Genomic DNA, 13,520 nt, shown 5'->3' on the forward strand with positions numbered 1-13,520 from the left:
GAATTACCCATCGTGGGAAAAGCAGAGGCTGTGGGACGTGGGACTCAAACAAACAGGGGTCCAAAGAGCCACACAGAACAACCACTGGCTGAGACTGAAATGCAGTGTTGGTAAGTGTATCAGCTCCGGGCCCCACGCAGCAAGCAGCACCTTCCCCGCCCCCCCCACCCCCCCCGCCCATGCAGCATTGTGTTCTCCACCATCTCCGCTGTGCCGCAAGTGATCAGAAGAAATGGTTTATTTATTTTTTTTTTCAAGATTTTATTTATTTATTTGAGAGAGAGAGAGCGAGCAAGCACAAGCAGGGGGAGCAGCAGAGGGAGAGGGAGAAGCAGGCTCCCTGCTGAGCAGGGATCCCAACAGGGGGCTCGATGATGATGCCAGGACCCTGGGATCATGGACCTGAGCCGAAGGCAGACGCTTCACCGACTGAGCCACCCAGGCGCCCCAGAAGAAATGGTTTCAAGTGTGGTCCTCCTGCCAGCTCATGAACTGAAGACCACTTGGAGAGCTGAGGCCAGGATTCATCCAAGGCTTCTCTGTGGTCCAGGATCCCCAAGAGAAGTCAGCCGTTGACTACCGGAGTGGGCCCAGCACGGACAAGGTGAGAAAATCCCAGTTCTCCGATTTCGGGAAAGCCGTATTCCATCACCCACACTCCAAGACTTCTTGGCATCCCCTCCCCTGGGGAACCGCCTCATGGTGGGGGTATGCTTGCATCTTGGACATGAGCCAAAACGAGCAAATAAGCCGTTTCCCAGACTCCCATCAATGATATAGCTGAATAGCACTAGTGAGAGTTAAATGTGACACCAGACCTTATGTTATCTGGGGCCACACACACCCGTACACACAAAAACTTTTCTGTCAACCTCACAAAACACAGAATGAGACCCCCTCAGTGATTTGCTTACCCACTATTTAGTGACAGGGCTGGGACTTAACCACAGGGGTCTAACCCAGCCACTCACAGCCAGGGTCTTTCCACAGGGAGATGAGGTTACAGCGGAAACACAAAAAACCCACATTAGTTCCATTCTTAGCCACCTGCTCTCCCCTCTTGCTGAGTCTCTAGAAGGTGAGGGCCTTGAGGGCAGGGGTCTTGCTCTTCTTCACTCCTCTGTGTCCTCGGCACCTCCAGCCCGCGTGGAGTAAGGGCTCAAAAAAAAGATCTGAATGAACTGCCCACGAATTCCAAGGGCAAACTATTAATAGCATCGTTATTTTATAAATAAAAAATTAGAGAGTAATTCGTGCCTGAGCTATGTTCACATAAAGAAATCTAAGAAGGGTGGGCAAGAATTTAGGCCATTCTGGTAAATGAATTCGGGCTAAAACGGGAAGCAATGAAAGGCTACGTTGGAGCGATTATAACACAGTGTTTTGCTGATACAAGATAGGACTCAGAGAACCCAGCTGAAGTGGTTTCTAAAACAACAGGGAAGCTTCAAGGGTGAATTATAGCCTTGAATTCACTAGAGAGCCAAATGTTATTATTTATTCTTTGTGATTAACAAAGCAGGCAGAAGTAACTTTTTTTTTTTACCTTTTTTAAACTTTTTAAAACATTTTTTTGGCCTGCCACCCCCTCACATACAGGCTCGTTCAGTCAGCGTCTTAAATTTAGGAAGCTGACGTCAATTCAGGGGTACTACAAGTTATAATGTTCTTTCATGTATATCAGCAAACTAATACACCCCTTTATTTTTTAGTGAATAAAAGGAAATTGCTTACTTCCTGTTATGGTTTACCTTGAAATGGGCTTCAATAGCTCTTCCGGTAACCTATCACCAGTCTGAACAATGAAGATACAAACACTCAGCCTGGCAGTCCCCACTTGCCACATTTTCTATTTTAACATATGTTATCCCATAATCCTCCCTCGTGCCTATGGGATCATTTTCATGGGGGAATCTGGCAGAATGCTGTGATTACTTGTATGCCGTCCCATAAAAATGCTCCTCATTTTTGGTTAAAGGCAACTCCTAAAAAGCTTCTTAAAGGGGAAAACCGACGAGAGGGGGGAATGGAAAAGTACTGGCTACTTCAGGGGAACGTGAACACAGGGACGTGCTGTGGAGGACACTCCTGAGTAAGAAGAGAAGCGTCCGATGCATGGGCCTAAGGCGTGCGTCCATGAAGCAGCACCAACGAACAAAAGAAAGTAGCTCAGAGAAACCGCCAAGTGTAACAGAGGAGGAGCCCTGAGCCCAGCTAACGAAGGGCAGGAATCTGGAGGATCATCCAACTCGGGCATGGGATACTCCGGCTGGTCTGACCGGGTGTCCAGAGACTTGGGTTCCGTCTGGTCTTCTTGTCCCGGGCCCGGGGCAGAGTGCTTTTCCTCTGTAGAGCCTTTTTGGTTCTTCTGGGCTTGAGGAGAGAGTATCTCAAGGCTTCCCCCACCTGTGCACCCGGGACGCAAAGCATCTCGAGGACTTGCTCCAATGCTGCGCGCAGTGGGGTTCGGGGTGGGGCGGAATCTGGGCTGTCCCGGGATTCACGCCTCGCCACCAGCACCCAGGAAGACTGAAGAGGAGTGACTCTCAAAGAGGAGGTCACCGCCCTGGCCTCTGCCCTCCCTCTGCATTTCTGCTGGCAGCTTCATCGCACAGCTCGAGGACATAACCAGCCTGTCTCACTGCGTAAAGCAACTCGGCCGATGTAAATTACAGAGCGGCTCAGCTCTCAAGCGGAGGCGCGGGGCATTACTAAGTTAGCGTGGTTAAGGTTTAAAGTCCAGGGTTGGCCAACTCAGCTTCTCCTTCACCAACCACACCGGGTGTCCTAGGAATCAAACCCTTTTCTTCCTCCTTCAAAGCACTGATGACAGGATGCAGACAGGCAGTGATGGGGGTGGGCACAGTGGGGACCCGGGAGGGGACGGCTCAGATCACCAGGGCAGGGTAGGCGCAGTAGGTCTCCGCACAAGGTAACACTCAAAATCTGCGTTTCTTTTGTGTTGGGAGGTAGGGTGGGGAGGGTTATACATTGTCACAGATGAGCACGGCCTGTTCGACAGGTATGTGGCTGAGAGAATGAAGGAAACGTGTCTGGGGGGGGGGGGGACAGGGGCGTAAAGCACCGCAACCCCCCCCATGCACGGCACTGCGAGTCCCCGTCCTCCCGTAATGCACTCCCTGAGGGCTGGCCGCTGTGTTCTTGGCCAAGGCATTTTCAGCAGTACACCTGTCTTTTTCTGCGTCCTAACCCTGCCTTTACAACTGGGGAATGTTGTGTTTTTAAAAATAAAAGTTGTCGGAGCTTCCCACAGCTGCAACCACCCCAGACGCCTTCCTCCTTCCTTCTCCCCTTGGCTCAACAAGCCCCAGCACACCCATCAGCATATTAAATGAGTTCAACTTCCTGGAATTGGAAGGGTCGCCAGTCTAACCACGACAGCTGTGACCAAACATACACCTTTTCCTGTCCTACTGCGATCGGCTGGAACACCACTGACCCCCGCCTTGCGGGGATATTTAAACACACCCACGTGTGCTTCACAGTCACTGGAGCAACCTGAGTTGAGGACACATTTGGTCCCATGTGGGCCCATGCCCATGTAAAAGGTGAGGGCAGGAAGGAAGGGACCACACAGCTGGCCTGAAGTCAAGTCTGTCAGCGGAACTTTGCGTCTCTTGACCCAGCCCAGGGCTGAGCCACTGCACCCAGGGGACAAAGGCCGGCCACCAGGCAGGAGGGCTTTCACTCCGGCTGGAGACCCACCATGCGCAGGAACCAGGAACGGAGAGAGAAGGGCCTAGAGGCCGAGACGGAAACAACGGGAGGGAGATTCTGCCAGGCTTAGGCTTTGGCTGTGGTGCTAGATCAACCTATGAAGGGACAGAGAAGTGAAAAGAAGCTCCGGAGAGAGTAGGAGGTGGACACGACATCATGGATGAAGATCTGTGAAGTCTAATCAAACATCCAGAGGGCCCGTTTTACTTATCTGTTCCCAGCTGTCCTGAATCTCCACAAGGGATTGGGCACAGGGCAGGTAGGATGCACAGAAAGGCCCCGAGGGCGTACCCCAAGGCTCTGCAAGTCTGATAGGGAAATGGGACTTTTCCATAAATAGCAGTAGGGGCGGGGAGAACAAATGGAAGGTCCTGCAAGACAAGAAGGGCTACAGCTAAGGGCGGACAGGGGAGAGTGCTTACAGCCTGCAGGGTGGAAGAAGGAAGAGGGAATGCGGGGAGGCTTCCTGGAGAAGGAGGCCTTTCAGCTAGGCCTCCAAGAAAAAAACATAAATAATACCAACCGACCAAACAAACAAATAAATAGATGCATGTCTCCCAGACACTTTTGTTTTCTAGTCCCAGAAAGGGTTTTGGGGGAAACACGACCACCCCGACCAGACAGCACCTCTTCAATAACTCTTCACCAAACGTGGCGAGGAAGCGTGGGCAAACCCTGGCTTTTCCGCACATCTTTATCACTGCTGGACTTGCAGAAAGACTGGGGTATGGGCCAAAGGTGGAACATTAGAAATAAACATTAGGCCCCTCGCGCATCCCCGGGAACAGCTCTGTCTTTTTAAAGTTTTCTGGCTGGTGCGGGAGAACTGCAAGGCTCAGGAGATAGTTAAGATAAGGGTTCTTTTTATGTCTGTTTGCTGATTCAGAACATCTCCTGACCTGAAGGGCTTCTCGCTTTCTGTGTAGCTGTCTGTATAAAGGAATTGATAATTCCCCTACAAGAAGTAGCAACATCTCTCCAACGGGAACAGAAGCACTGCTATTCTTAATGGGGGAGTGGGGCGTGGGCACGAATAGCAGTGAAGATAAAGGAAATAAATCTACCAGAAGTTTCTTTTTCAGAGGCCAAGGTTGCCTGGATAGACGGTGAAACATTACCAAAAGCCCTCCCACTTCTCGGTCTGGGACGTGCAACTTTAAACAGGGCGCACCATGATTTGTGCCACGGGGAAAAACCACGCCGGGCTTAAAAGTTCAACGTGACACGTCACCGGACCTGAAACTCTAGAAAAGCCTGGAAAACATTTTCCTCCTAGTGCTTCCTGTCAGTTTCCCATTCAAAGTCAAGTAGGTTTTAAAAAGGGGCTGGATTCAAAAATGGTGCTCTGTTTGTCTGGCTTCTGTGGACGTTTCCGCCACACGGTCAAGGAAACATTACGTTGTTAGCTGCTGCCCTCCCTTTAAATAACCTGCCCTGGGACTGTCCTTGCCCAGAGTCAGACCAAGGCTCGGGGGCAGCTCTGCATGGGACAAAAGAGAACACAAACATCGCAGCAGCTAATTCCTGCCCCCGCCATCCCCAGGGGATACTCAGGGACCTGGCACTTAACATCATCACCCTGCAGAGACAGTGGGTTGCCTTCTTTTAAGAACCTACCCCGTGATACAATCCCAGGACCTCCCTTACGAGGACAGCCAACATTTCCACCAAGGAAAACGTCTTTGGAGGACGGTGCCTACGAGAAAACCTGAAGTACCAGAAGTCCCTCAACAAAAAAACACTAGGGCAGAGCATCCTTCTAAAGCAGGACTCACGTCCGTCGGTACTTATCAAGGTTATCACGGATCACTATCACTTCCAACATTTAGTTGAACCTAAACTGCAAGGCAATTGGCCAAAACCAAACCATGCCAATCAAACCAACAAAAGCTAGTTTCAGGGCACGCCCCCCTGACGTGTACTATCTTGTGTCCATTTACACATACAACCCTCCTTCCTAGGTTCTGTTAGGCCCCTTTACAAGGCAACCTCATCTGGGATGCTGATAAGAACCGATGATAGCCACTTCCTTCTCCGTCTGCTAAGATAATTGTATTTACACATTAAACATATGAGTCTGAAATACACATTTTAAAAACTCCTCTGGCTGAGATGGCACGCTACGAGTTCGCAGTAAATCTCGACCCTTCTTTGCTGAATGAACCCCAGGTATATGACGGATGGGTTTTGATATGCCCCACTTGCCCGGGCTTTCAGAGTAGCCACAGAATTTCAAACAGGAACCCTTCAAGTTCGCTGCAATTAAAGTAGATAATGGCCATTTACATGCTAACATGCCCTTTAAAAAAATCACCACCATAGTTCATTTGAGCTCTTCAAGTTTCGAGTTCTTCATCTACAAACTAGACAAAATCCTCGCCAGCTACAGCTACAATCCTGATATGAATCAAGTAAAATATCACATCTGAAGACACCTTGTGAGCTATGGTGTAAAAATGTACATTACCTGGAGGATCCTTTCCATGGCTTCAATACCCACCCTGGACTCGAATCCACAGATTAATCTCAACTATTTTTGCTCATGAATTCCCTCATTCAAAACTTCTGAGACAAGCCTCCAATATGCACTGGATAAAATATTCATGCGTTAGCCTGGACATCAAGTCTTTCTACCATGTCCAGCGTTGTCTTCCGCAAATTCGCAACTAGAACCCCTTCCCTGAGTCTTCTCATGGACTCTTCAGACCAGTCCCCGTGATCTCTGGATTTTCTTCTGATGATCAGCACCCCACCTCCTCCACCCCTGCCCTCCTCTGGCCGCAAGGCTACCCCATGGACCCGTGACAGATCACCCTGACCACTCCCTCCACCACGAGGCCTGTGCAGTTTGCCATTTGCTCAGGTATATTCTTTAAAACACAAATTCTCAATTGTAGATTGTTTTTTAAAGAGTTACGGGCTTTGCTTAATTGCATTTTAGCACATGTATGAATACAGCGAACGGCGGCAACGTACAGAGGCAGTGTAGACCCTACAAAGGTAAACACATGCCCGCTTCAAAAGCACGGGGGGAAGAGGGGAGAGGGCTTTCCTCCTGGACATTCAATTTCCAAGTTCAGTGACCCCTCTTTCAGTGGGATGGTAACAACTGAAATATACAACATCAAGTAGGTGAAGAAATACGTAATCATCCTAAATAAGAAAAACAAACACAAACTGATAGAGAATTTCCCTTGGACTACTGTGAACCTACAAAACAATATATCCTGATCTTTTTTGGTCAGATATGTGTTTTCTATTTTTAAGTTTGTAAATTTCCAAATTGTGAATTCAGTTCTTTAAAAAAGGGAGGAAGGGGGAGTTATAATTATATTTAATGGTTTTTAAACTTCAAACTTATTTCAACTCCTAGAGGTTCCACTCTACAATTCACAAAAGGGTCAGCCCATATTTAGATTAGATCAGTTTCTAAAAAGTTTCTGAAGCATTAGTGCTTGCATAGCTGTAGATAACATCTTGGTGTAAGACCGATGCCTAAACTGATGCTTACGTGCCTGAAAATACAATAGAATATTGCGATTTTTAAAGGTTTTACATGATACAGGCATATAGCTGGATTATAACTGTATGAATGTCCTGGAAGTCTTACATAACGAAAAAACTATCACAATTCACAGCTTCAATTACATAATAATGTGTTATAAATCCAGACGTCCAGAAGGGCACCACTTATGTCAATATTTCAGTCAAAATCCTGTATTCCGTATCTAAACCATCATTCCAAATGAGTGAATTAATGAGTTATTCACTCGTAATTAAAATTAAATGATGCTTCTATCCAACATCCTAAAGACCCAGCTAGGTGGCTCCTGAATTTCATCAGCTCTATTATATGTTTTGCTAAGGTATAATTATTCAAGCATCTTTGTATCTTTAAAACCTGTATTACTTAAAGTCTCTAATGTATCCTAAATACTTTCAAGGAAAAGTGCTATATTAACATGAGAAAAAAAATCATAATAAGCAGTAATGAGGTCGTAAAGTTTTCCAAACCCACGTTGCAAGATTCCATTTAACTTGCTCATAAATAACCTCAAAATAAATATGCTGTCTTTCATAACGATTGTGGCAGAACTAAGTTTTAAACTTCTGTATTCCCTGGTAAATATGAAGTCATGACTTCCTATGTAGAAAAAATAAACATCTCAGGCCTTCCTAAATACTCTACCAAATAACTTTCACCACCATCCGGATCTTCTGCTACCAACTACTTAGGGAATGACCCAAGACTTTTTTCAAATGGCTAGAGATTAAAGTCCCATAATGCAAACTCTTACCAAGATGACAGAAAAGTCAGCATCCTCTGTTGGTCTAAAACAATCTACAGAACACATTTAAGGACAGGGAGTGATTCAGAAGATCATTCTTTCACATAAAAAAAGTGACAAGAGAAAAATCCCAAGTAGCTCCCATATATGGGCTTTCCCATTAGGGAGATTTTCTCATCTGTTCCCCAGAAATACTGCAGAAGAGACAAGTGATCCACTTATAGGGAGTTCTCCAAGTCCACTCATGTTAAGCAACAAATTGTCCGTGGCTCCCCTTAAAATCATCTTGACCACAACACAGTGGGAATCAAAACTTGTGCTGGTTGAAACCAGGTCCTATCAACACTCCCTCAATAGGCCAGCAGTGACACACACTACCCAGGATTATAGCTGTGATAATTCAGTTGTTCTCATGGCAGCATGTCAAGATGTCACAAATCGTGATTTATTATTTCTCTGGACTATCAAAAAGCTGCTGACCTAGGGGAGTTTGACAAAGGCCTTGTTTACAAAGGAAGACTTCTAAAGGAGAAAAAAAAAAAAGGAAAAAGCCACCAAAACACTGGGGGACACCACCACTTTTATAGCTTATGAAAGTTTTCTCTTTTCTGATCTTGCTCTAATACATAATAAGCCTTTAAAATGAAATGTCAAAATATTACAGTAATATAAGGGGCGTCACAATGGTCTCCCAGAGAGAATGGAATACGCTTTTACACTGGCCTGTAAATGTCTTATCTTTATCAAAGACAGAAAGTTTTGAATAATTATTTGCCAAAGTGTTACTTTCCAGTTATACTGTCAGAAATATCTTAAACAGAATTCAAGCATTAGCGATAAAATACAAGCAGGGGCACTTTTTCATTCCTTTTTTTTGGTCAATTCCAAGCCTCAGGTGTTGGTCAAAGCACCTTTCAAGAAAACTTGACGAGAAATGCTCAAAAAACACTTTAAAACCGAACAAAAGAAAAGATCTAAAGCTGCTTTGAACACACTCTTGCGGTGAATTTTTTCTTAAGACGCCACAGTGCAGCTAGTCCTGGAGCTGGGATGTCACTGCTGTCACTCAGAAGAGAAAGGCTGCATTGAAGGGGGCACTCCCGCACCTCTGACCATTCTTCAAGGATTCTGATACCCCAAACTCCTAATTTATTTTCACAGCGTTCTTTACCCACAAGGCACCTCTGCTTAATGCCTCCAATCAGGTAAATGGACCCCGGTCTCCAGGCTTGGATTTTTTCCTTAGTCCACTGGAATAAATATCTTGGGTACCTAACAGGTATCTCCAGATCCCTTCTTCCCAGTGGCAAACATTTGAGTCGTCAAGGAGCTTTAAAAAAAAAAAAAAAAAGTCCAGGAGAATAAAAGCGCAATTAGATCCTTAACAGAGAAAGTGTGTCTGGATTTGCATAACAATGCACCAACTTGGATTCAAACCTGCCACACCTCTTAGCACTTAACCAGTGTGCTCAAAGTCGGCTGGATGCCTACCAAGTCTAGTGTTGGCAAACAAGCCTGGGGCAGTGGCCCCCCAAGTAACCGATGGAAAATATTACCGAAATATTTGAATGTGCACATCTAAGTGTCTATACACACACATAATATTGGGTATGGCTTTTATTTTAGTCCAGCTCTCAGGGCCTTCTGAATCTTAGATGGTTAGACAGAAATTCTCTGCCACTCCATACGCCAGCAACAATCTTTCTGTTCATACAAGCATTCTGCTCCTAGGAGCATGGCACAACCAGGTGTAAATAAAAAAGTCCTTTGAAATGGGAGTTTAAAATTTAACTCTGCTATTCATGACGCACAGACGTTAAAAATAACCACTCCATACAGGAGACAAACGTGTATCCTTAATGCCTCCCTTAGGCTCTAACATTACACGTATTTAGGAATACAGTCTATCTAATGACCAGGAGACAATGATGACACCTCTCCATAAAATATTAACCCCGGTCGCTTTGTTGTTTCAAAAGCACCAACGTCCATCAGATTGGGGAGGAAGGATAAAAGGCGAAACCTTGCAAAACTCTCCCAAAAGTTATATAAACAAAGGAGGGGAGAAGCCCAGTGTGGGCTTTGCACCCATGTGCTACTAAAATTACATAACACCCGGCGCAGACATTAGAGAAGGAATGGATTCTGCACAACACCCCCCCCCCGACTTTCCTCGACTCCCCAAGCCCGTCTCCTTCTCTTAAAAAATCCTAATGCCTGGCAAGACCAAATGGACGACTTGGAATATTTATTTTATTGCTGGAGTAAATCCTGCGAGAGTTGGAGGCACGTTTAGGCCCGAAGTTTTGAATGTGCAACAGCCCCAGGGCGCAGCGACTCCACGCTCCGGACCCGGAGGAGAAAGAACTGACAAGCGACAGCAACCAGCAAGGCCTTCTCCTTCCCCCTCGCGGTGCTTCCCGCTGGAAAGTTTTCCACGCGATCGATCGGAGGGCGAGGAGCCCGCTTCCCCCGCCTGCCTGACTTTGCAGGAAAGGCGAGCCGGGAGACCGGCGGGGGCCGGCAGGGAGAGAGCCGGAAAGCTCCGCACTCAGCGGGCGGCGCCGGCGCAGGCTCCTTACCTGGGGGACGCGGAACAAAAAGAGGCGCGGGGCTCGCCGAGCCTGTGGCGGCGGCGCGGCCGGCTGCCGGAGCGGCTCTCCCCACCCGAGCCCTAGGCCCGCGCCCGAGCCCGCGGCCCGGCCCCCGCCGCCGCCGCCGCTTCCTCCCTCGCGCGCGTCATGTCACGGCGATCAAACATGTCTGTGTGCGCTTCGCTGCTGTGACTTCCTGATTCTCCGCCGCTCGCGCGCGCACACTCACACTCACACTCACAGCCACACGCACACGCCACCCCCACCAGCCCCCGCCACCAAACCTCGCCTGGTCCTCCCCGGGCTCCCGGCGGCTGCCGGCGCCTCTGCTCGCGTCGCGCTGGCCCCGGCGCGCACAACACACACTCACACTCACGCGCAGACACACTCGCGCCGGCCCCGAGGCGCGGAGACGCGAGCCGCGGGAGCTCGCCGCCCCCTCCCACCCCCCTCCCTACTTAGCCGCCCTGCCAAACTTTTTTTTTTTTTTTTCCCTGCCTGATCCACGTCCAACTTCCCTCCACCCCCACCCCCCACCCCCCAGCAGTCCGGCCTGCCCCGCGCTCACCAGGATCCGCCGCAAGCTGCAACCCGGATAATAATAATGCAATCCAGGCGGCGGAGGCAGGGGCGAGCGCGAAGACACTGGCAGGAGGCGATTTCCCCGCGTGTACCGGAAACCGGCCGAGTGCCGGGACTAGGGCACGGGTGTCCCCTGGAGCCCGCACTGCTGCGCCTCGCCCCGCGCGGTGCAACTGCGCCCAGGCTGCGAGGCCTGGTGCGGGGCACCCGGAGGACTGGGCTCGGTGTGCGCCCGCAGCCGGAGGGCGCCTAGGGACTGGCACGCCGGACCGGTTATTTGGGGAAGTGCATCGCGACACCTTTGCAGATGGCATGGCCCTGTTTTGCAACGCAAACGGGAGGAGGGAAGACGGCCGGATGGAGGGGGAGAGCAGAGGAAGGGGTAAATCAGGTTGGGATGGGAATAAAGCAAACTCGAAAGCAGGGAGCGAGAAGGAAGGGGTGCGTGTCATCGTTGGGAGGAGGCTCCCACCCGGTCTCCCCGCCTCCCGCCCTGGCCACCCCCTCCCTCCTTCCCCCGCCCGCTCCCGCCCCCCCGCCCCCCCCCCAGCAGCCCTTCCCCTTCTCCGGCGAACGCCACCAGTGCTGCCCTGGTGCGCGCGGGTCCTGTTTGTGACAGTCAGGCAGAGAGGATTATCCGGATCATGGCCTCCCGGCCCGCAGCCACGATGGCTCTCCCGGGCCCCAACGAGCCCCTAGCACCCGGACGATCGCGGGCGACTCACGCCCGAGGTTCCCGCGGCTCAAGCTGGGGGAAGACGCCAAGCAAAAGAAAACAACCCCCGGGGGGGGGGGGGGAGGGCAGGGTAACTGAGCCCGGCGGGCACCTCCGACCTCCTTCTTTGGGGCCTCCTCCCTCCCTCCCGGCAGTGCGGCCCGGGCCGGACACCCCGAACTTCAACACCCGAGCCCGCGCGGCCGCCAGGTACCAGAGGCAGGGACGTCCGCAGAGCCCCGGGCGCAGCGCCCCGGTAACCCCTTTGCCTAAAGGCCTGCCTACCGGTCAGCGTCCTCATCCCCGCCCGAGGGAACGCGCAAAGTGGAGGTGACACCTCCGATCCGGCACGCACCGGCCCCGCGGCGGTGGCTGCCGCCTCTACGGCGCGCCAGCTCCGGCTTCTCCCGCCGCGATCCGCTCGCGTCTCGGCAACCGGAGCCCTTTAAACAAGTCCCCGGGAAGCGGGTGGCAGCCGCGTTCGTTGGCGCCCGGCCGCCAGCCCGGGCTCCTCGCCCTCCTCTCCCGCTCCCCTTCCAACTCTTCCGGGGAAGACGGCTCGGGGTGAACTGTCGCCTTCCCCCCCTCCACCGCCCCCCTCCCCCAGCTTTAAGGGGATGGGGGGATTGCAACCTTGCCGAGTGTGTGTGTGTGTTGCAACCTTGAGTTGGCAGCGCATCGCTGACTGCCTACCTAGGGTCAAGGCTGTGGTTTGTTGGGATTCCCCCCGCCCCTCGCCTCCCCAAAGTAGTAATTATTACTGTTATTATTAGAACAGCAAGGTTCGGTTGAAACTTTCCCGTTTCTTCCACGGCCGCCCGGGAGCTGTCGTTAGAGCATTCCACCTGAGGCCCGCGGGGAGGAGGCGGGCTTTTTTGTTGTTGTTGTGGCGGTTGGCCCGCCTGTTTGTTTTGGGTCTCCGTGCATGCACAATAAATAATAATTAGGATAATAATGAATAATCCCCGGCGAAGGCGGCTCCGTGCCGGAGGGGTTTGTGCGGCGGCTGCAGCCGGGAGGCCGGAGGGAGGGGAAAGAGGAGAAAGGAGTTGTAAGTTATATTTACCTTGCTCGCGAGGAGTGTGCTGGCTGAATCTCTTCCCTCTCTGAGTCACCCAGAGTACAGAAACAGAGGGAGAGAGGACTAGATTATGAATATGACTTCATTGATGACAGCCATCCCCTCCTCTTCCTAAACTCGGGCTCCGCCCCGCGTCCCACCCTCGCCGCCTCCACGGGCGCCGGAAGACGCGCCGCAGTTGGCCCCGCGCGCCGCTCCTCCCTGCCCGCCCGGGCGCGGGTTGGCGGGACGCGCCTGTCACTCGCCCCGCTCAGCGACTCCGGGAGCTCGGGGGAAGGAGGGGGCGGTGTGCAAGAATGTGGATCGAGACAGCTCTACTGTATGCGTGGATCCGTGTGTGTCTGCAAGGCGCCGGCTCTCGGGCCGTGCTCGTGCCTGGAGCAGAGAAACTGCGCAGGACGCAGAGAGCCCCGAGCCCTGGAGGAGTTAGGCACCCGTTATCCCTCTCCCGGCCGTCGTCCTGGGGGGGGCGCTGCCGGGCTCCCCCGGGGAGGCTGGGGAAGCAGAGGAGGCACGGCGAG

At 51.1% G+C, this 13,520-nt stretch overlaps 1 protein-coding gene across 7 annotated transcripts in view; it reads right to left on the bottom strand.

The window, feature by feature from the left end:
- The window catches only part of SMARCA2 (SWI/SNF related BAF chromatin remodeling complex subunit ATPase 2), a 178,174-nt gene extending 165,052 nt beyond the window's left edge, over positions 1 to 13,122 (bottom strand). For 2 of the 7 annotated variants that reach the window (XM_078061322.1, XM_036076061.2), the window contains exon 1: positions 12,985 to 13,122. The gene's annotated coding sequence lies outside the window, so the exon portion shown is untranslated. Of the gene's footprint in view, positions 1 to 10,609; positions 10,853 to 10,905; positions 11,006 to 11,189; positions 11,589 to 12,203; positions 12,420 to 12,984 lie in introns of those variants that run through there. The other 5 variants (XM_078061321.1, XM_036076065.2, XM_036076063.2 and 2 more) reach the window with 5 other exon arrangements.
- Positions 13,123 to 13,520: the final 398 nt, after the last annotated feature.

Source organism: Halichoerus grypus, chromosome 14 (assembly GCF_964656455.1).
Source record: "Halichoerus grypus chromosome 14, mHalGry1.hap1.1, whole genome shotgun sequence".
Classification (NCBI taxonomy): Eukaryota; Metazoa; Chordata; class Mammalia; order Carnivora; family Phocidae; genus Halichoerus; species Halichoerus grypus.